Raw genomic sequence first — 21,661 nt, 5'->3', positions numbered from 1 at the left:
TGAAGATGTAGATGCATGTAGGAATATTATTTATCCCAGAAAGCAAAAAGGGATAAGGGGTACATTATTTTATTAAAAAGAGTGATCAAAGAGGTAGATGCAATTGAAAATGAAAAGTTAGGATAATAAACAATGATTGTGCTGTTCAGCACCAAGGTCATTCATTTGATGATGCAAATTTAAATTTCTTCAATAAGAGCTTTTTGGAATTATCATCTATGGCAAGTAAGAAGCCAGAATTGAAGTAATCACATGTTAAGTATCTTTTTAAGTGTAGAATTTTTGTCTTTGGGTTTTATATCATGCATGTTTGGGCTTCTGCTTCAGAGACATGGGAACAACACAAGTGTCACAACTATTGAAAGCATCCTCATGATGACCCTTGAATTGGAAAAACTGTAAATTGATTTTTCTTAATTTATTTTCACTCAATTGTTTTTCTTTAGTTTTCTTTTATTATTTTCTTAAGTCAGGTTTATTTATGTATAATTTTCATTTCACAAAATTCACTATTTATAAATATACCTTGTGATGTGTTTTGACAAACTTATAATTCTGTAGCCACCACATTTGAGGTAAAGAAATCTTCTGAAATCCCAAAAGACCCCTCATGTCCCTTTGTAGTCAATCCGTCCTCCTCCCACTACCAGCCCCTGTCAACCAACAATCTGATTTTTGTCCGTATAATGTTGCCTTTTCCAGAATATCTTATAACTGAAATCATGTGGTATGTAGCCGTTTGTTTTTGGCTTCTTTCACTTACCAGTCTCTTTGGAGATTCATCTGTTCTGTTGCACCTGTCAGTAGTTCATTCTTTTTATTGCTGAGTAGTATTCTACTTGTGTGGAGACACAGTTTGTTTACGCATTCAGTGACTGATGAACATTTGAGTTTTTTCTAGTTTTCTGGCTATTATGAACAAAGCCTCTGAAAACACTCACATGTGTGTGTGAACATATGTTTTGTGCGAGCATATGTTTCCATTTCTTTGGGGTAAAATACCTAAGGGTTGGATTGCATCATCATATGCTAAGTGCATATTTAACTTTTTAAGAAACTGCTAAACTGTTTTCTAAAGTGCCTGTGCCATTTTGGTTTCCCACTAGCAGTCTATGAGAGTTGCAGTTGATCCACATCATCACCTGATCATTATATTTGTTTTTAAAACAAATTTAGCCTTTCTAGTAGGTGTGTAGTTGCATCTCGTGGTTTTTGCCACATTTTGCATTTCTGTAATAGCTGATGATGTTGAGTATCTATTCATGTGCAAGTATCTTTTTAAATGAAGTGTCTGTTAAAATCCATTTTTTTTTTAAATCCATTTTTAATTGGATATTTATATTGAGTTTTAAGAGGGCTTTATATAAAAAGCAATGGAAAAAGTCCTTTCTTTCAGAGATGTGTTTAGTAAATATCTTCTCCCAGATTGTGACTTATCTTCATTGTATTAAAGTGTCTCTGAATACTAGAAGTTTTAAATGTTTGATGAACTCTAATTTAGCAATTTTTTTCATATTTATTTAATTTATTTATTTGGTTGTGCTGGGTCTTAGTTGCAGCAGGTGGACTCCTTAGTTGCGGCTCATGGTCTTCTTAGTTGTGGCATGTGAACTCTTAGTTGCGGCATGCATGTGGGAACTACTTCCCTGACCAGGGATCGAACATGGGCCCCCTGCATTGGGAACTGGGAGTCTTAACCACCAGGGAAGGCCCTTAGCAATTTTTCTTAGATGGTTTGTGCTTTTTTGTGTCTTATCTAAGAGATCTTTTTCTGAGACCCCATTGTGTAATCCAAAATCATAAAGATTTTCTCCTCTGTTTTCTTCCGGAAGTTGTATAGTTCCATTTAGGTCTATGATTCATTTTGAGTTAATTTTCATATATGTTTTGAGGGAAGGGTCAAGTTTCTTTTTTTTTTTCCGTTAAAAAAAAATCTATTTCTGTAGGACCCTATTGTGACAGTTCATTACACAACTTACTTCACCTTAAATTGTGCCATCGCCCCTCCAGTATGGCAAACTAATAGAAAGTTTTTGTTGTGCCAAGGCTAGTTGAGGGGATTGCATGAGATTAGTATGCGGAAAGAACCCTGCATTTAGCAGTCTGTTCCAACCGTCTTTGTCAGGTCAGCTGACAAATGACTGTCTTCACCACGCCATCACACATTGTTCACTGCTCTAGCCTCATCTTCCTCAGCCTCCCACAGCATCTGCCACAATTGTGATCCCTCTCTTATCAGCTAGATGTCCTCCTCTCTGGATATTAAAAATTATTTCCCGGGGCTTCCCTGGTGGCGCAGTGGCTGAGAGTCCGCCTGCCGATGCAGGGGAGGCGGGTTCGTGCCCCGGTCCGGGAAGATCCCACATGCCGCGGAGCGGCTGGGCCAGTGAGCCATGGCCGCTGGGCCTGCGCATCTTGAGCCTGTGCGCCACAACGGGAGAGGACACAACAGTGAGAGGCCCGCGTACGGCAAAAAAAAAAAAAAAATTTATTTCGTTATGTAACTACAATACTGTTAACACACAGTATTGAAGAAATTAAATTCCTGCACAATAATATTACCTAATAAAGAGTTGCTGTTCAATTTTCCCCAATTCTCTCTCATATAATATCATTTCTATTAACAGCTTTTTGAGGTATAATTGACATACAGTAATCTGTGTTCACACACACACATACATACACACCATGAAGACATCACCAAAATCAAAATGTCCATCACCTCAGAAAGTTTCTTAACGTTTCTTTGTAATTATTGCTTCCAATCGTTCCTTGCCCTTTCCAGTCGCCATGCAACCATTGATGTGCTTTCTGTTTGCCTTTTCTAGAATTTTATGTAAATGGAATCATGCAGTGTATACTTTTTTCTGACTGGCTTCTAAGCTCAGCATGATTATTTTAATCTTCATCCATATTTTTGTATATATCAGTATTCATTTCTGTTTGTTGTTGAATAGTATTCCATTATACGGATGTACCCCAATTTATCTATTCACCATTGATGGACAAGTGAGTTGTTTCAGTCTTTGTCTATTACAGATAAAGTTGCTATGAATATTTGTGTACAAGTCATTGTATGGATATATATTTCCATTTCTCTTGGGTAAATACCTGCAAGTAGAATGGCTGGATCATTGGTAAGTGTATGTTTAAGTTTTTAAAAAATACCTATTTTCCATAGTGGCTTGATCATTTTACATCTCTACCAGCAGTGTATGAGAGTTACATCTTCTGCACGTTGCGGCCAACACTTGCTATGCTCAGTATTTTTAATTTTAGATAGTTTAATAGGTGTGCAATTTTTTCTCACTCTAGCATCCCTAATGATTCATCATGTCAAACATCTTTTCATATGCTTATTTTCCATATGTATATCTTTGAATCTTTTATCTATATTTTTCTGGAGTTTTGAGAGTTCTTTATATATTCTTGAAATTAGTCCTTTATCCAATGTGTAAGTTGCTAAGTATTTTCTCCCATTCTGGGACTCATCTTTTCATTCTCTCTGTAGTGTCTTTTGTAGGGCAGAAATTCTTAATTTTGATGGTGGCTAATTTATCTATTTTTTTCTTTTACGGATTATGCTTTTGGTGTTGTATCTAAGAAATCTTGCCTAACTCAAGGCCATAAAATTTTTCACTTGTTTTGCTCTAGAAGTTTTATAGTTTTATGTTATACATTTAGACCTTTGAACCAATTTGAGTTCATTTCTGTATATGGTTTGGATGGAAGTTGTTTTTTTTTGTTTTGAACCTGGATATTCAGTTGTTCCAGCATCATTTATTGAAAAGACTATTGTTTCTCCTCTCAAATGCCTTTGAACCTGAAAGTCAGTTGTCCACCTCTCTGTACTTCTGAACTTTCTTTTCTGTTCCTTTGATTTTTTGTGTATCTTTACACTACTATCACAATGTCTTCAAAGTGTAGCTTCATAAGCCTTGAAATCAGTTACTGTTCTTCAACTTTGTTATTTTTCAACGTTGTTTTAGTTATTCTGAATTTTATTTCCAGATAAAATTTAGAATTAGCTTGCCTATTTCTACAGAAAAGCCTACTGGGATTTTGATCTATAAATCAATTTGGGGAGAATTGATATCAATATTGAATCTTCAGATCCATGAATACATTATATCTCTCCATTTATTTAGGTCTTCCTTAATTTCCCACAGCAATATTTTACAGTTTTCAGTGTGCAAGTCTGTTACATATTTTATCAGATTTATTCTAAGTATTTTATATGTTTGATTCTAATATAAGTAGTATTTTAAAAGTTTGATCTCTGATTGTTTGTTGAGATAAATTAATCTTTTTGTATGTTCATCTTGTACCCTGCAAACTTGATAAACTCATTTATTAGTTCCAGTAGCAATTTTGTAGATTCTATCAGGTTTTCTACATAATCATGTTATCTGCAAATAAAGATAGTTCTACTTCTTCCTTTCCATTCTGAATATGGCTTATTTTTTGTTGCCCTATTGCACTGGCTAGAACCTTCAGTGCAGTGTCAAATAGAAGTAATGATCCTGGAGATCAGGATCATTGCTTTTGTCCTGATCCTGGAGAGAAAGTACTTTGTCCTTCACCATTAAATATGATGTTTGGTGTTTTGTAGAAGTCATTTATCAGGTTGAGCAAGTCTCCTTCCATTCCTAGTCTACTGAGGGCTGTTTTTCTCTTTAATCAGGAATGGATGTTAGATTCTTTTCATTGTTTTCCTGCATCTATTGCAATGATTATGTCATTTTTCCCTTCTTTTCTTTTCTTAATTTGTTTATTTATTTTTGCCTGCTTTGGGTCTTCATTGCTGCATGCGGGCTTTCTCTAGTTGTGGCGAGCAGGGACTACTCTTCATTGCAGTATGCAGGCTTCTCATTGCGGTGGCTTCTCTTGTTGCAGGGCACAAACTCTTGGTGAATGGATTTCACTAGTTGTGGCACATGGGCTCAGTAGTTGGATGGAAGTTGGATGGAAGGCTCTAGAGCACAGGTTCATTAGTTGTGGCGCACGGGCTTAGTTGCTCCGTGGCATGTGGGATCTTCCCGGACCAGGGCTGAAACCCATGTCCCCTGCACTGGCAGGTGGATTCTTGACCACTGCCCCACCAGAGATGTCCTGATTTTTCTTTTTTAGTGTACTAAGTTTGGTAAATTGATTTTCAGATATTAAACCAACCTTTCATTCTTGAGATAAACCCAATTGGACATGATGTATCATCTTTTTATATAATACTGGATTTGATATGCTAAAATTTTGTTAAGAATTTTTGCCTCTGTGTTCATGAGAGATACTGGTCTGTAGTTTTCTTGCAATGTCATTGTCTAATCTTGATATGGTGAAAGTTGGCCTTATAAATAAGTTGGGAAATGTGCCCTTCTCTTCAACTTTCTGGTAGAGTTTGTGTAGAATTGACATTATTTTATTCCTTAAATGTTTGGTAGAATTTATCAGTTAAGCCACCTGGACTTGAAGCTTTCTTTGTTGGAAGGTTCTAAACTGCACATCCAATTTCTTTAATAGCTGTATTCTTTTTTTTTTTTTTTTTTTTTTTTTGGCGGTACGCGGGCCTCTCACTGTTGTGGCCTCTCCCATTGCAGAGCACAGGCTCCGGACGCGCAGGCTCAACGGCCATGGCTCACGGGCCCAGCCACTCCGCAGCATGTGGGATCTTCACAGACGGGGGCACGAACCCATGTCCCCTGCATCGGCAGGCGGACTCTCAAACGCTGCACCACCAGGGAAGCCCTAGTATCTATATTCTTGAAAAACTTTAGTAGTGCTTGTCTTTCAAGGAACTTGTCCATTTCATCTTGAATTTATTGGTATATTCTATTTATTTTCTTATTATCCTTTTCATATCCATAGTATTTTTCTGTTTTCCATTTTATTTATTTCTACCTTGATCTTTATTGTGTTCTTTCTTCTCTTACTCTGTGATTAACTTGCTCTCGTTTTCCCAGATTAAGGTGGAAGCTGAGGGAGTTGAGTACAGATTTAGCAATATCCCACATGTTGACATACTATGTTTTCAGTTTCAGTGAGTTCAAAATAGTTTCTGATTTCCCTTTTGATTTCTTCTTTGACCACAAAGTTACTCAGAAGTGTGTTGTTTAGTTTCCAAATATTTGGAGCTTTTTCAGATTTGTTAACTTCTAATTTATTTCCATTGTGTTCGGAGACATATATTGAATGACTAAAATCCTTTAAAAAATTTTTTAAGTATTTTTTTAATTTATTTTTTTGCAGCGTTGGGTCTTTTTTGCTTCTTCTGGGCTTTCTCCAGTTGCGGCAAGCAGGGCCTACTCTTCGTTGCAGTGCACCCGCTTCTCACTGGATGTCTTCTCTTGTTGCAGAGCACAGGCTCTAGGTGCATGGGCTTCAGTAGTTGTGTCACACAGGCTCTAGAGTGCAGGCTTAGTAGTTGTGAGGTACAGGCTTAGTTGCTCCGTGGCATGTGGGATCTTCCCGGAACAGGGATCGAACCCATGTCCCCTGCATTGGCAGGCAGATTTTTAAACACTGAACAACCAGGGAAGTCCCTGTTCCTATATTCTTAATCTTTTATGTAGATCCATATTCCAATCTGATGTCATTTTTCTTCTGCTTGAAAATACTTCTTTTAACATTTCTTAAAGTGAAAGTCTACTAGTAATGAATTCTTTCAGCTTTGGATGTCTGAGACAGTCTTTATTTTGCTTTTGTTTTGACATATTTGGGTATAGAATTCTAGCTTGATAGAATTCAATTCACTACTTTAAAGATGTTATTTCACTGTGTTCTCATTTACATTGTTTCCAACAAAAATTCTGCTGTCATTGATATTTGTTCCTCTGTATGTAGTGTATAGTTTTTTCCTCTTGCTGCTTTTAAATTTTTCTCTTTACTGCTGGTTTTGAGCAATTTGATTATTTTTTGTGCATTGGTGTAGTTTTGTCCATGTTTCTTATGCTTAAAGTTCATTGATCTTCTTGACTTTGTGGCTTTATAGTGTTTACCATTTTGGAAACATTTTGGCTATTATTTCTTCAAATTTTTTCATTTCTCCTCTCCTTCATGGACTCTTAAGTACACATGTATTAGGTCACTTGAAGTTGTTGCACAGCTCACTGATGCTCTATTAAGTTTTGTTGTTGTTTAGTTTTGTTACTCTTTTTGTTTCATTTTGGATAGTTTCTATTACTATGCCTTAATGTTCAGTGACCCTTTCTTCTGCAGTGTCTAATCAGCCATTAACCTTTCAATATCTTTTTCATTTAGACATTGCTTTTAATCTCTAGAAGCTCAATTTTGGTCTGTTTTACCTTTTCCATGCCAGTACTTAACATTTTCAGTTTTTAGTCTAGGTTTTTTCACATATGAAATACAGTTATAATAACTTTACTTCAGGTATAATAACTTTTTAAATGTTCTTTTCTGCGAATTCTAACATCTGTATAGATTATGGGTTAGTTCTGATTGATTGCCTTTTCTCCTCACTATGGGGCATATTTTCCTACTTCTTTGCATGCTTGGCAATTTTTCATATGATCCCAGATATTGTGAGTTTTAGTTTCTTGTGTGATATATATATTTAAATTCTGGTAAAATGCTTGGGATTTGTTTTGGGTGGAATTAAGTTACTCAAAACAATTTTATTCTTTTAGGTCTAGCTTTTAAGATTCGTTGGGTAGGAGTCCAAGTAGCCTTTAGTCTGGCGTGCATTATTTGCAACTACTGAGACAAGTCTTTTCTGAGTATCATGAGGTTTTCCAGTCTGACTTGTAAGAACAGGTACTATTCCTACAACCCTGTGTGATATCCAGTTATTCTTAATCCTTTCATGTGGTCCTTTTCCTGGCATCAAGTAATTCCTCACACAAATGTACTGACAAATACTTTGTTGAATTCTCAAGAGATCCCTCTGCATATCTCCAGACTTCTTTGTCTGTGCACTTCTTTTGTCTCTGATACTCTGCTTTTTGAACTCTAGTTACCTTGGTTTTCCCAGACTGTCAGCTCCATTTCATCAGTCAGGGAGTCCACCAGTCTCTGCCTGGACTTCTCTTCCCTGTACCATGACCTGGAAACTCTCAGAGAAGTAAATTAGGGCAATTATAGGGATCACTTCATTTATTTCCCACCTCATGAGGATTACTGAAGTTTATTGCCTGAGGTCCAGTTTCTTGAAAAGTGTTTTTTCATATGTTCTGTCTGATTTTTTCATTGCTTCAGGGGCAAGGTTAAATTGGTCCTTGTTACTTCATCTTGGCCAGAATCCGATAACATTCTTTAAGTGTGTTTTGCTTTGATACAGGGTCCAAATAAGATTAGGCATTGCATGTCTTGTCTTTGTTTCTTTTAAGCTACAATATTTCCCTGCTATTTTTTTTCTTGGTGTTTTATGACATTGGAAATTTTGAAGAGTCTAAGCCAGTTGTCTTATAAATTGCCCAACAATCTGGATTTGTCCGTTTCCTCATTAGATTCAAAGTAAACTTTTTGGGGAAGAATACTATATAGGTGATGTAATCTTCATACTTCATCACTTCAGGTGGCCCAGTGCTAAGTTTGATCACTTGATTAAGGTGGTATCTTCCAAATCTCTCCATTGTAAAGTTATTTTTCCCCTTGGTAATTGAAAAATAATATGTGGGGTGAAAGTTTGGGATCAGTGAAGATCCTACTTTCAAACACTTCTTCACCCAAATGTGCATCAATGATAATCCTTGTCTGAATCGATTATTACATTGATAGTTGCCAAATGACACTTTCCTAATTCTATCTTTCCTTTTCCATTTATTAGCTGACATTATTCTATAATGAAGAGCTCCCCCACTTTCATTTTGAGTATCATTATGAACTCGTGTGCTTTTTTTAAAATTAACTATGTTATAACTTATTATAATGATAGTGTTATTCTTTGGAATGTTCCTTTTGTCCAGATTTGGCCAAAGCGACCTCTGTTATTGTTTAACCACACGATGCTTTTCTATTACTAGAATAATTTCTAATATATTACTACTCACAAATAGGACCTGAGAAAGGGACTCCAGAAGGTGCGGTCTTATTCAGACTCTTCTTAGAAGTCTGCCTTCTTCCTGTGTACTCTCAACCCAAAGTGAGGCTTTCGGGTTGGAAAGAGATACTTCGGATTTAAACTACAGATCAGTGTCACCCAATTCTAATCCATATTCCCTTTTTTCTAGGTATACCATATCTACTGCCATCTTAATCATTCTGTTGGGCACCTCTCTCCTCCTCTATATTTATTTACAACAGTCAAGAGCAGCAATTGGCCAACCGGCCCCTATCCAGTTCTGCAGTCCATACGCCCCAAGAACTCCTTTTTGCACTGGTCTGTGGTGGCCTTGGCCTACCTCTTCTACCTACTCAAGTAACTCTTTTACCACGAATTTAATTACCTGTGTTTCCATTTATAGGATCTTACCTAGCCGTATGGCCTGCTGCCTCTGCCAATTTAAAAATACCATTGAGGTTGTCTGAAAGACAGTCAAGCTGCGTTGTGACAGTGAATGCCTGACAGACGTCACACGTTGTGGTGAGTCTAAATTGTGGAATAATAAATTTTCAGTTATTTAATATTTTTATTTTTAATCAATGATGATAAAATTTTAAATTCATGATGTAATTGCATTATTTCAATTCATACTTTCAGAGTTCCAGCTCCCTAAGTTTCTAAGAACTACCCCCTTGCTAAAAATCAGATTCTTGGTTACATTATTAAGCTAATAATAGCTCAGTTACATTGTCAACTTAATAATGTAACTGATCCGCATACATAAAGGAGCAAGAGAAAGGAATGGAAGGGGGAAGGGAATTAACATTAATGGCCACATATCCTATGCTGTGCTCTCTGCAAATGAGAACTTATTGATATAGTGCCTCACAGTTTGTAAACTGATTTTATATACATTAGGTCTCAAGTACCATTTGTCTTATAGGACAGGTGTAAATATATTTTTGTTTATTTTGTTTGTTTCTGCAATTTTATAAAGAGTACAAGGGATGCTGTTTTATGTCCTCTTTGGAGCCTGAGAGTTTCGGGTTCCATAACCAGAAGCTGCTACCTAGCACTTCTAATGGAATGGAGAGCTAGTTTATTCTTTGGCTGTCAAGCTCTGAACTTGCTCTGAATCTCACGCTTTTCTATCCACAAAACACTCAGGGGCTTTCAGCTCTTTTTCTATATATTAGATTTATTGGCACTAAGTATTTAAAGAGTGCGCATGCGCGTGTGCATGCGTAGTCCGCTTGCGCCCCGAGCAGCGCACGTGCGGTGACGGTGGGTTGGTGCAATTGGTACTTTTTGCGGTTCCCATCGGGGGTGACAAAACCTTGCTGGTGTGGGAGCTGAGCTCTGGACCCACCCCCGAGGCTTTGCAATTGAGCCGTGCCGGAGCGGAGGGAAGGGTGGAAGAAGCTGCCCTGCGCCCCAGTAACTGGGCGCCCCGGGGTACTGCTTCAGTACCTCATCTGCCTGTGGTCTCCGCTGAGAGGAATCTTAGTTCTAGAGACGACCTGAGCAGTCAGCTCACCCCCATAGATTTTTGAGAGTTAGTCCCCAACAGAAGGCATTGCCTCCTAATGCTTCTCAAAGCTTAGGATTTCAGAGGGAACTTGTTCATGAAATGAGAAGTGTTTGGAGTAGCAGGCTCACCACAGTTACCTGTGGCAAAGGGCTGGGGGAATATAAGGGAATGGGCGATTTGGTTTCCTGGGCCTGAAATTTACTGCACTTTTGTAGTGTGAGACCACCCTAAAGCATTCTCTGTTTACAGTCTTCTCCAGTTTGGACTTCTGTATTCGGCCCGAGTCTTCACAAACTCAGCAGTGGGCGGTCCTGGGTTCTCTGCCATCATCAAGTTTTATTCAGCAAGGGATGCCCACAGAGCCCAAAAGGCATGTGACCAGAAGCAGCTTTTTCACACATCTCCAGTGAAGGTGGGTCTAAATGTGGAATTCCTCGCTCTACTGGGATGAAGTGCTGAATTTAAAACTAATAGGCCATCTGGAAATCCCTGGTGGTCCAGTGGTTAGGACTCTGCACTTTCACTGCTGAAGGCCCGGGTTGAATCCCTGGTCTGGGAACTAAGATCCCAGGGGGGGAAAAAAAATCGCTAGCGTTTGTACAGCACTGTGGTGTACAGAATGCTCTCACATGCACTGCTCCACTGATCCCCCAGTTCCCCAGTTGTTTCTTTCTTTTATTTTAGATGAATAAACTCAAACTCAGGATGGTTAAGTGACTTACTTAAGGTTCATGACAGTAAATGTGGAAACTAGAGGCCAAACCCTAACTTAACTGATGTTAAACCCCATGTCATTTTATGCTGCCCCTTAATTTAAGAAATCTTCACAAGAATCTTCCTTATATATACATTTATGTGGATTTCAAATGTGTGAGGTTGACAAAAAATTTTTTTAATTAATTAATAAATTTATTTATTTATTTTTGGCTGCGTTGGGTCTTGTTGCTGCGCGCCAGCTTTCTGTATTTGCGGCGAGCAGAGTTTGCTCTTCGTTGTGGTGCGTGGGCTTCTCATCGCGACGGCCTCTCTTGTTGCAGAGCACGGGTTCTAGGCACGTGGGCTTCAGTAGTTGTGCCTCACGGGCTCTAGAGCACAGGCTCAGTAGTTGTGGCACACGGGATTAGTTGCTCTGCGGCGTGTGGGATCTTCGTGGACAAAGATCGAATCCTTGTCCCCTGCATTGGCACCCAGACTCTTAACCAGTGTGCCAACAGCAAAGTCCCGAGCTTGACAAACTTTTGTCAGATGTAAGATAAAGGAGGCTTCATCATCATCATCACTTTCAAACTGCCTATTAAGAACTCACTTCAGATTCCAGAAAATGGTTAAATATTCTTTAATGCATTGTAGAAACCTTATTCCATATTAACATGCCATCCAATTTTACTTCCCCAGAATTAACATTTCATTATGTTAAGGACCTTTTCAATTCCTCTGAATAAGTGAGTGAGGCTTAGATTTCCCAGACCTTTCCCTTTATAATTGTATGTCTTCTCTGGTTGGCTTCTTGCTCTAGCTACTTCCTACTGACCTTGCTGCCTCTTCTCACCCATATTTCTTTACTCACTGATTTCAGCTTTATTGAATCTGAGAACTCTCCTCAGATGTGACTCCAGGTACACTACCTCCCACTTCTTTACGCTGTTTAACACCTTCTTCAATCCTGGCTGTAGTCCCTGGGATTGAAATGATTTTGTGTCAGACATTCTTTAATTTGCGGACCCTGCAACTATTTCACGTACCACTCAGATATTACAGATGGTCCTGGAAAGATTATGAAACAGTTACTTGGTATCAGTTGTGAGTAATGAGTTCTTTTCTTATATTGGACATTAAGACCATTTCATAAGCATAGGTTGTGAGATTTTCACAGCATAAAGCCTGTCACTGATAGCATAATGAAGAAAATGTTCTCCAAGTCACAATAGAGTTGAGAGGAAAGGGCATTCGTATTAGATTTCTTTATTTAATGCAGAGCCTTAGTTTACTACCCACAAGCCCGAAATTTTTCCCTACTTTACTTATGGGTTCTTTTTCAATTTTATTTATTTATTTATTTATTTGGTTGCACCGGGTCTCAGTTGCAGCAGGCGGGCTCCTTAGTTGCGGCTCAAGGGCTCCCCAGTTGTGGCATGTGGGCTCCCCATTTGCAGCAGGCAGACTCCTTTATTTGAGGCTTGCAGGCTTCTTAAATGTGACGTGCGAACTCTTAGTTGCAGCATGCATGTGAGACCTAGTTCCCTGACCGGGGATTGAACCTGGGCCCCCTGCATTGGGATAACGGAATCTTAACCACTGCACCAACACGGAAGTTCCAATTATGTGTTCTCTTATTCATTGGCAGGTATCTTTCTATCTTTTTCCCCTGTGTTTTTTATAAATACAGAAAAGAGAATAACATCTTAACATAAAATGAAGGAAAGGCCTAATGTATCTGAGTTTTTCTCAGTAGCACGAAGGGAAAGGTTTGCCAGCAAGAACTGTGGCAAGGTTATCCCAGATGTCAACTGTCTCTACTACCCAGTGGCTCAGAGCCCTTCTGAAGACTCCTAATTGTCCAGGACGGCTCCATTATGACTCACCACACAGGACATAGCCTCCCATATGACACTCAACATTTAAATATTAGTCTTCATTTCTCCTTCCCTGCAGGCACCTTCAGTTGGAGAAAGTAATTTCATTTTCTTATGTACTCATTCCTTCACTCAGTCAACAGACCATCACTCCTCTATTATATGCCAATATGTATTCTTCTTTCTGGTAACAAGGAAAGAATAATATATGGTTCCTTCAGGCACTTAAGGAGCTCATAAACTAGTGACTGAGGAAGATGCAGAAACAAATCAATAAAGAATTAACAATGCTTTGACTTTATTTGTATTATTTGAATTTTTATGACTAAATTTATATACTACACCCTGTTCAAAATGGAAATGGACCTTTAAGAAAGAAATAGTGATGTAAAAAATCCACAGTAATATGTAAGTTATTTAGAGAGTATAAGACTGGAAATATTTGCACTCTCAAAGAAGCTTGTTAATGCAGATGAACCTCTAATTCTTTTCGTTGCTTCATTTACATTTATAAAGGTATACATATTCCCTCTTCTAACAGGGTTAGTAAATTGGGGAGGGGGTGCTACAGATTAAGGTCCTAATTCAGTGGCAGGTCCATCTTGTCTCCTATTCAGGTCATATTCTAAAGCAGGAGCTCTACAGGATGAGACAGTCCATTCCTTTGCTTACCCCCAGCCCCATAATAGGCTTTTGCTGGGCTTCCTTGGATGCTTTCATCATCGCTTTCGACCGGATGTCAGGGAACTTTCTGGTTAATCAGGGGCCCTGGAAATGATGCAGAAAAGTACTGACTTAAAAATAATAAATAACATTTATTTAGGGCTCACTGTGAACTCATTGCTTAAAATGTCCTACTTAATCTTCACAACCACTCTATAAAATTGGTATTGATAAATCTCAGGTATATCCAAAATAAGTCTCTATGTAGGGTGGTGATATTTTTAGGTCTTTTATGTCTTTAGGTTCGTCTCGGCACCAGACATAAGGCGGTTCAACATAATACGCTTGCCCTAAACAGCTCCAGATGCCAAGAATTGGCAAATTACAACTTTGGTTTCCGTGGGTGGTCAAAAAGGATCATCAAGGTAAACTCTGTAGACTTTCTTTGACTAACTAGACTCCTTTCAACATTGAATTCCTAGACTTTAGAGAGAAGAATAGAACAGGGCTATGGTGAGGAGATGTGGGAGGCTTCCACATGGAAGTATCTGAGCATTGGCCTGCCACTTAGAATTAGTGATAAACTCAATGACTTGAATGGTGGTGTCCATAATTTTCTCCAGTATTTGTATGGTATATCATAAAAAATAGTTGTCCATATCTAGTCATTCATTTGCAAGTCTCAGTTGATTTTGAAGGGATAGCATACCTAAACTATTACCTGGGATTGCTGGAGTTTAGTTTTTATTTCTAACAACAGAATATGTTGAAGTCTAGCCTTTAATTCAAAATCCTAACAGCTTCAGGATCTTTCTAACCTTGAAGAAAGGGAAAATTAAGATATTGTGACACTACTTCAGAAGCAAAGCCTGAAGTTCTTCTGTGCTTTAGAGGTGGTGTTGCCCTCCCACAATTGCAGGAGTCCCTGAGTTGGCATGGCTGAGGAACCTTTGGATAAGTTGGAGGAAGGTCTGTTTTCCAGTATGTGTGTGTGTGTGTGTGGGGAGGTGAGGCAGCGGGATTTCTCTTTTTTCCTTTCATTCTGAAACTCAACTTTTCAGATACATCATCACCTTTCTAAGCAAGTAAAGCCCTGGGCAGAATTGTTCTGCCCGATAATATAGGTTTTTATCTTAGGCAATACCTGAGAACACCTTAAACTTTAGAGTTTTAGAACTCGCTGCCTGCCAAGAAGCTTAGGAGGAGGGAAAATTAGTTATTATTTTTTTGGTTAATAATTTGTTTTGTGCTAAAATAATCCTTGAAATACACGTCTTCTGGCCTTCAGTTATCCCCAAAAAATCATTGTTTGAAGACTGAAATAAACTCATGTGCAAATGTTCAGTCCTTTGCCTCCTATAGAATGGCCTGAGCGGAGAAATAAATGTAGATCCCAAGAAAGGGGATTCCGATTGATACTGAGGTTTTTCCTAGAATCCATGGCATTTGGGCTTAGGGTTTTAAGTCAGAGGCAGGGCTGTTAACGAATGGAGTGGAGGAGGCTCCACCACCCACCTGAGTGGGTGATGGTTGAGTAGAGTCCAGATCATCTGCACTACAACCAAATCTATCTCACTGTATGAGTCCAGCCCTTGATGCAGAGGAGAGCAGTGTCTGTAGCAATGTAGCCTCAGCTTGTCCATTTGAAATCTGTGAGTAATGTGAGATTTGTGCCACGTTCTTGGTTTGCATTTCCCGTGTAGTATTTTAGGAACTTCCAGAATAGATCGGAGCTGTAAAAATATGCCATGCCAGGGTATACCTACAACAGAGACATTTACCGTACCCCAGTGTTGTGCCTGCCCTTAATCACTGAGGTAATGATCTAAGAATCACAGATGCATTTTTAGGTTTAAACATATAACCTAGAAATCAGTTATTCATATAGGCATTTTAAATTCATCTGTTTTGGTTGGATTTAGGGTCATTATCATTCCGTATGAGAAGGAAGATAACCCAGAAGCTTGCTATTCAGAAAGTTATGACAGATGCATTCCAGAAATTGCTGAATGTGGTTTTAGGTAAGACCTTTTTGATTGTCATTGAAGTGCTTCAGTTTCAGTGAGCAAATAAACTTATTTGAAAAGTTAATTGGATGAAAATAATGGTTATCCAAAACATTACATATTCTTTCATTCACCATATGCTTTCACAGCAGCAGTCTTACATTTGTTCTTTGTGGCATTTATGAGAAGAACGACAGCACATATTATTGTCCCCAGTGTTTAGATGTAGAATGACTGGCCTCAGTTCATAGAGAAAGTGTTTGATCCAGTTCTTCCTCAATTGCTTGCTTCTCATACAGAATAGGGTAGTGATTATAAGCCTTGGACACCTGTGTTTGAGTCCTAACATTGTCTCTTAGATTTTGTTGCTGTTGTTGTTGCAATTTTAGGTTTTTCTAGCCAGAGACATTTGAAGGTATTTAATATCTCTAAGCTGCAATTTCTTTATCTGTATGTAGGGTTAGTAATTCAGCTTACCACGAAATGGGGGATATTGTAAGAGTAAATGAGGTGATGAATATAAAAAGCTTAGAACTATGCGTGAAACATAGTAAGCAGACAGAATATATTGACTATTATTATTACCATTGTTTTCTTGTTGAAGTGTTTATTTCTGATGTATTGGGTGAATATGATTCTTATATAATAATCGGCTAAGTTTTTGTGAGCCTTGAAACCGGTTATGCTATTGAATAGCGTTGATTGTGTTCCCTATCCAGTTATACAGCGGTGAGAATGTCACAGGCTGTGCCCAAAGGAAACTTTATGATTAGTAGATTCCGGGAACAGAATTGCTCCCCTGCTTCACAGCCCTGCAGGCTTAGAGACTGAGAAATCCTAGGTAAGTTGTCAGCGACCTTGTTGGCTTGTAAGAGTTGGCCCAGGATTGGACTTGGCCTTCCAGCCTGGCAGTCCTTCCAGTGAAGTTTGACTTCCCTGGTCATCAGGCACAATCTCCATCTGCTGTCAACTCTGGGTAACAACCTTTAAGAACCAAACTAAATGATTGGGTTGTTTGTGCCTAGTATGCCAAGGTACTCCTTATATGTACACAAAACCCCTTAGACCAAAAAGCCTGGTGGCTCTAGTTTGCCTTGAGGAAAGCTGTATTGCCCAAAGGGTACATGGGCCAGTTTCTGCCAGTAGAGTGTTCAAATGCTCTGTCTGTCTGCTCTGTCTCCAAAGCTTTGTTCATTGTATCTGGTAGAATTTTGGTCCCAGGGAGTAGGCACTTGCCTTGCTTCTAATAGGAAGTATCTGTTATAGTCCAGTGGTATCTCTCCCAGGTTTGAACTCACTTTGACCCCCACCTAATGCCTTCCTATTTAATTGTATTGTGATTGAACATTTTTGTTTCCACGGCTTTTAATTTCTATGTCCTTACTCCTTAGTTCTTATTTCTAAGATCATAAAGTTTTTGAACCAAAGTTGATACTTCTTATATATGTTTTCACATATAATTATAATAAAAACTGACGTGTCAGATGAGGGAACTTCTAGGAAAATGCTCTTATTTTCTGCTTTTAGAAGTCAAAAGAATGTCTAATTATTCGGTGCTACCGTTGTATACAGGAAGTTTTAGAACAAGAAAACTTCTGAATTGATTCTTGTTAACTTTATTACAGAAAGTGGTAAAACAGCTGTGGCATAGAGACCCTGTGAAGATGTCACTGATGCTAGAACCGAAGAGGAACTACAGGATTTAATTCAAGTATGTGGAGATAAAAGCTCAAGGGGTACACGGCCAGTATAGCCATAATTCAAAACAACCAGCAGGATGTGGAAGACTTCAGCATATCTACTCATCTCTGTCTTCCTTAGGAAAAGGTGAAACTCTGAAAGTGCTTTTGAGGTAGGGAATTTCTAGTACTTCTCCAAGTCCCGGACCTTGTCTCTGGCCCCTTATTTGAAGTTTCGAGAGCAGGATTAAGGGCCACCAGTGTAGGTCTATGGTTGTGGACACAGGAGAAGTCACAGGCCTTTTAGAACTCCCCTCAATTAGAATTGCAGGGATTTGGGAACAAAGTAACTATGGTCTTAAGTGTGATTATGCTACACTGTCTAAAAACTATTCATACCTTTCAAGTAAGGTATATTACCCAGATATCAGCATCTCATATGTATCTTGTGTTAAATATTTTGCCAAAGAACCTTTCTGTAAACAGTTATATGGATGCCTCGAGTTACAGATTAAGTTGTCAACGTAATTTCTGAAAGAAAACATTAATGTACTGCATATAGGATTTTTATTTAAAAGGAGCAAAAAATGTGTGTCGTGTCATTGAGAGCTTAATTTTTAGCTAGATTTCTCATTATTTAACTCACCCCAATGTTGCAAAGTTTGTTTTGAAGGGAAGAAAGTAGAGAAAGAAAAGGTGGTTATGTTCTGAAAAAATTTGAAAGTTTTTTCCTGTGCAAACTAATTATTTTAAATCAATTTAAATCAGTCAAGGGAACTTGAAACGTATCCATGTTTGGGCTTTAAGAAGTCTAGCTTCCTATGAAATGTTAGAGGAAAGGGTTCCTTATTGATACTAAAGATTCTGGAAACCTAATTATAACAACAGATCCACTCCTAAATGAGGCCAATCTTGGAATCAGTTCCATTTAGAAACCATCATGTGCTAGGCACTGGAAATAAGGTGAAGCTCCTTCTCTCTTGGAGTTTAGGTGTTAAAAGTGTACCAGACGATTAAAAAGGAGTAAAATTAAAGAGATTATGAAAAGGACTGTGAAGAAATTAAACTTCGTGCTAGTTACAGTATTTCAAGAAAATTACTTATCATGCTGACTTTAACATTCTAAGTGTCTTCTCCATGTGTTCACACAGGGTAGACCTCTGAAAAGTGACACTGTAGCTTTTTCTAGATTAATGGCTCTGTTGGGACAAGTTGGGATGGGGGAAGTCTTCCCACGCTAATGTAAAGGGCCATTCACTTGGTTTTAGGCTCTCTTTCCCATAGTGAATTGCTCACCTGCCCCAAACCCCTCCTACAGAAGTTCTGGAGTCATCACTGATTCAGTGGTGACCCCTAATAACAAAGTGGTGTATGAATAATGAGACGTGAATACTGAGAGTTTGGAGGAAATGGCAACATTTTCACATAATTGTAAGGTATGTTCCCCTCCTGCCACCCTAACTGGTGCTCATTTTGCAGGTCACCTACTTTTCTTGTCAGCCGTGTGGCAAAAGGGAGGAAGAATGTCTCTCAGACTTCAGCATTGTGGAGGAAGAGTTCAGATTGCCAGAACTGGACTAGCACTTTTGAATGTCCCAGAATGCCAGGTCCTTTGGTTTCCACGGGAAGCTCTGCATCCTTCCCAACCCCCCTCCACCCCTGGGCTGCTGGAGTTTGGGGCCACTCGGGTCTGCAGGCCAAATCCCGCCTCATTGTTTGGGGCCAGGGAGGGCAGGGCGGGGTTGGGAAGAGGGCCCGGCAGGAGGTAATTGTTGACTTTTGGCTTGCGCCCTGGGGACTCTGGGAAAAAGGCCCACTCTGGTGGTGCGGATTGGATCTCCGCATGAGCCTAATAACTGTGGTGCAACTAAAGATGTCATAAATAACGGGTGGGACGTTAGGCGGGGCCGGGGCCCCGCGGTTGCTAACGTGAGCCGCCGCATCCCGGTGCTGGCAGAGCAGTTAGGTTTGGCTCTGAAGGAGGATGAGGCTCCGGCTCCTCACTGGCCTGGGTCATTGACCCTGGAGCCGCCGCAAGTTATGTCGCAGCTGCGCCTCTGTGTCGTGGCTGTGCCCCACGGCTTTTCCTCACATGGCAAGGACTGTGGTTTCTAGTCCAGGCAGTTCAGCCTCCAGAATGGGCCATGGGCCCCGTGCACGTGACCCCCAATCCCGGACGTCTGACCGAGGCTTTGTATTCACATGTCTCAGAACCCCTCCCAAATTGCCCATGCCCTTACATCCCTGGCAGAAGCCGGGGGCTTTAATTACTTGATGTCCTTGTCTCCAGTCCAGATGGTGGCCCCACCTCATCAGGAGTTGACTGAGACGGAGGTTCCATACCCGGACACGGATTCGGTTGGAGAGATGCCTACAGGGCCAGATCGGTTTGCTGTTCCACATCAGGATCTGAATAACAAGCAAACCCAATATCAAAAGTTCCCAGAGGCAGTTCCAGTGCAAAAGCTCCCAGAGGCAGTTCCAGTTCTAGACTGGGATCAGAATTAGCCCTTGTTTCTGCCTTGTGGACACAAAAGTAAGACTAAAGACATAGGTCTAGATCAGGCTGAAGATCATCAATCGTTTGAAATACTTGTTCCACCTCTAGGTAGTAAGAGCTCAAAACCAATGAAGTTTATGGTTTCACCCCCAAAACTGAAGAAAGATCTAGTTCAGCATCAACGGCTTGCCAAAGTTGTAGTTGGAACTACAGACCAATTTCAAAAAAAACACTCAGGGTCTAGAACAACAGTTGCAGGGTGATTATTTAGATCCCATTATGGATGCCATTTAACCTGAGGAGAGCATACCTAGGAATGTTTTTGGGAGCCCAGATAAAACTATGGAGCCCCAAGAGGAAGCTGAAACTTCTCCATCCCAGCAGGAGGCCCAACCTCATCATGCAGAGCTTTATGAGGAGGCTAAAACTTTACCCCAGCAGGAGCCCCCTGCTCAGCATCCACAAAGCCCTGATGAGGTTGAATCTTCTTCACTCTTTCAATCTTTTGAAGTTCTGCCGCTTTTCCTGTGCTTTAAGGGAGACTCCAATCTTTCTCTTGAAACCTGTTTCCTGCAATTCTCCCTCGATTTCAAATGCTCTACTATGCCTTACCTCAATATATTTTTTGATGGTAGTTCTCCTTTATAACTCTGCAGGTTTCTGAACAGCAGTCCCCTGAGTTCCATTTCTCAACTGGCATTTTTGTGAGCTGGCCGCAAAACCGCAGGATTGCTTTAGGGCCTATTCTGGTTCCGGGGCTGCAGGCTGAGGCTTTGGTTTATTCTTCTCATGATGGGAAATTAGAGTGACATGTGCCCGTCCAAACACCTACAGCTATTCTCTCATTGGTTCCCCCTCATCCCGTTCATCCTCCGCACTAATTGCAGACTGTATGAAACAGGAGGTTTAAGGCGCTGACTCTCCAAATGGGGAGATTGTTAATAAAGCGGCTGGAATGGCGAACCCGAGCACCAGGAGAGGAAAAATGAGGTGCGTTTTAGAAACCTTTCCCGATCACACGGTGTACCATCCTCTGGGTTTCCCATGCATGTTTTAGCTGTAGGAAGATTCCCTTAAACCTGGAGAGTTGGGACCCATGGGATGGGTAGCGCGCAGTACTTCTTTAAAGGGCCTGCGTTGGCTCACCCAACCTCACCAATCCTCTCAGCCCCAAGTGTCCGGCCTTATGTCTCATCCAGCTGTGTGGGTAGTTAAGGTCAATCCAGGGTGCATCACAGCCCCTGGACGAATTTTGTAAGAATTTCTCTCTCTCTCTCACTCTCTTTGTGTTTTTTTGTTTTTTGAAATTTATTTTTATAATGGGCTTTAGCTGATTTTCACTGCAGTGTTTCTGCCGCTCTACACACACTTGATTCCCTTACGGAGACATATCAATACATAGGTTTTAAGATTCTTAGTAGTCACATATATTCCTCTGCGGTGCATGGGGGGGGGTTGAGTCCAGTTCGTTGAGCAAAGAGTAGGTCTTGTCTATTACATATTTCGTTTATGGAATGGTATCTGTGCTAATTTCAAACTCTGGTTTTATGCATCACCCCACCTCACCTTTCCCCTTACGCAGGTATAAGTTCGATTTCTAAATGTGTGACTGTGTCCTCTTTTGTAATTCAGCTCATGAGTAGCCATGTTTACATTCCGTCTATGAGTGATATCTTATGATAAGTTTCTTTTATATGTGTGACTTCTTTCACTT

The 21,661-nt window shown here is 39.8% G+C and overlaps 1 pseudogene; it reads left to right on the top strand.

Annotated features, from left to right (window-relative positions):
- The first annotated feature begins 343 nt into the window (after window positions 1–343).
- LOC116749237 lies at window positions 344–21,300 on the top strand (annotated as a pseudogene).
- The last annotated feature ends 361 nt before the right edge of the window (window positions 21,301–21,661 follow it).

Source organism: Phocoena sinus, chromosome 2, assembly GCF_008692025.1.
Source record: "Phocoena sinus isolate mPhoSin1 chromosome 2, mPhoSin1.pri, whole genome shotgun sequence".
NCBI lineage: Eukaryota > Metazoa > Chordata > Mammalia > Artiodactyla > Phocoenidae > Phocoena > Phocoena sinus.
This window is presented reverse-complemented; position numbering and strand designations above follow the sequence as displayed.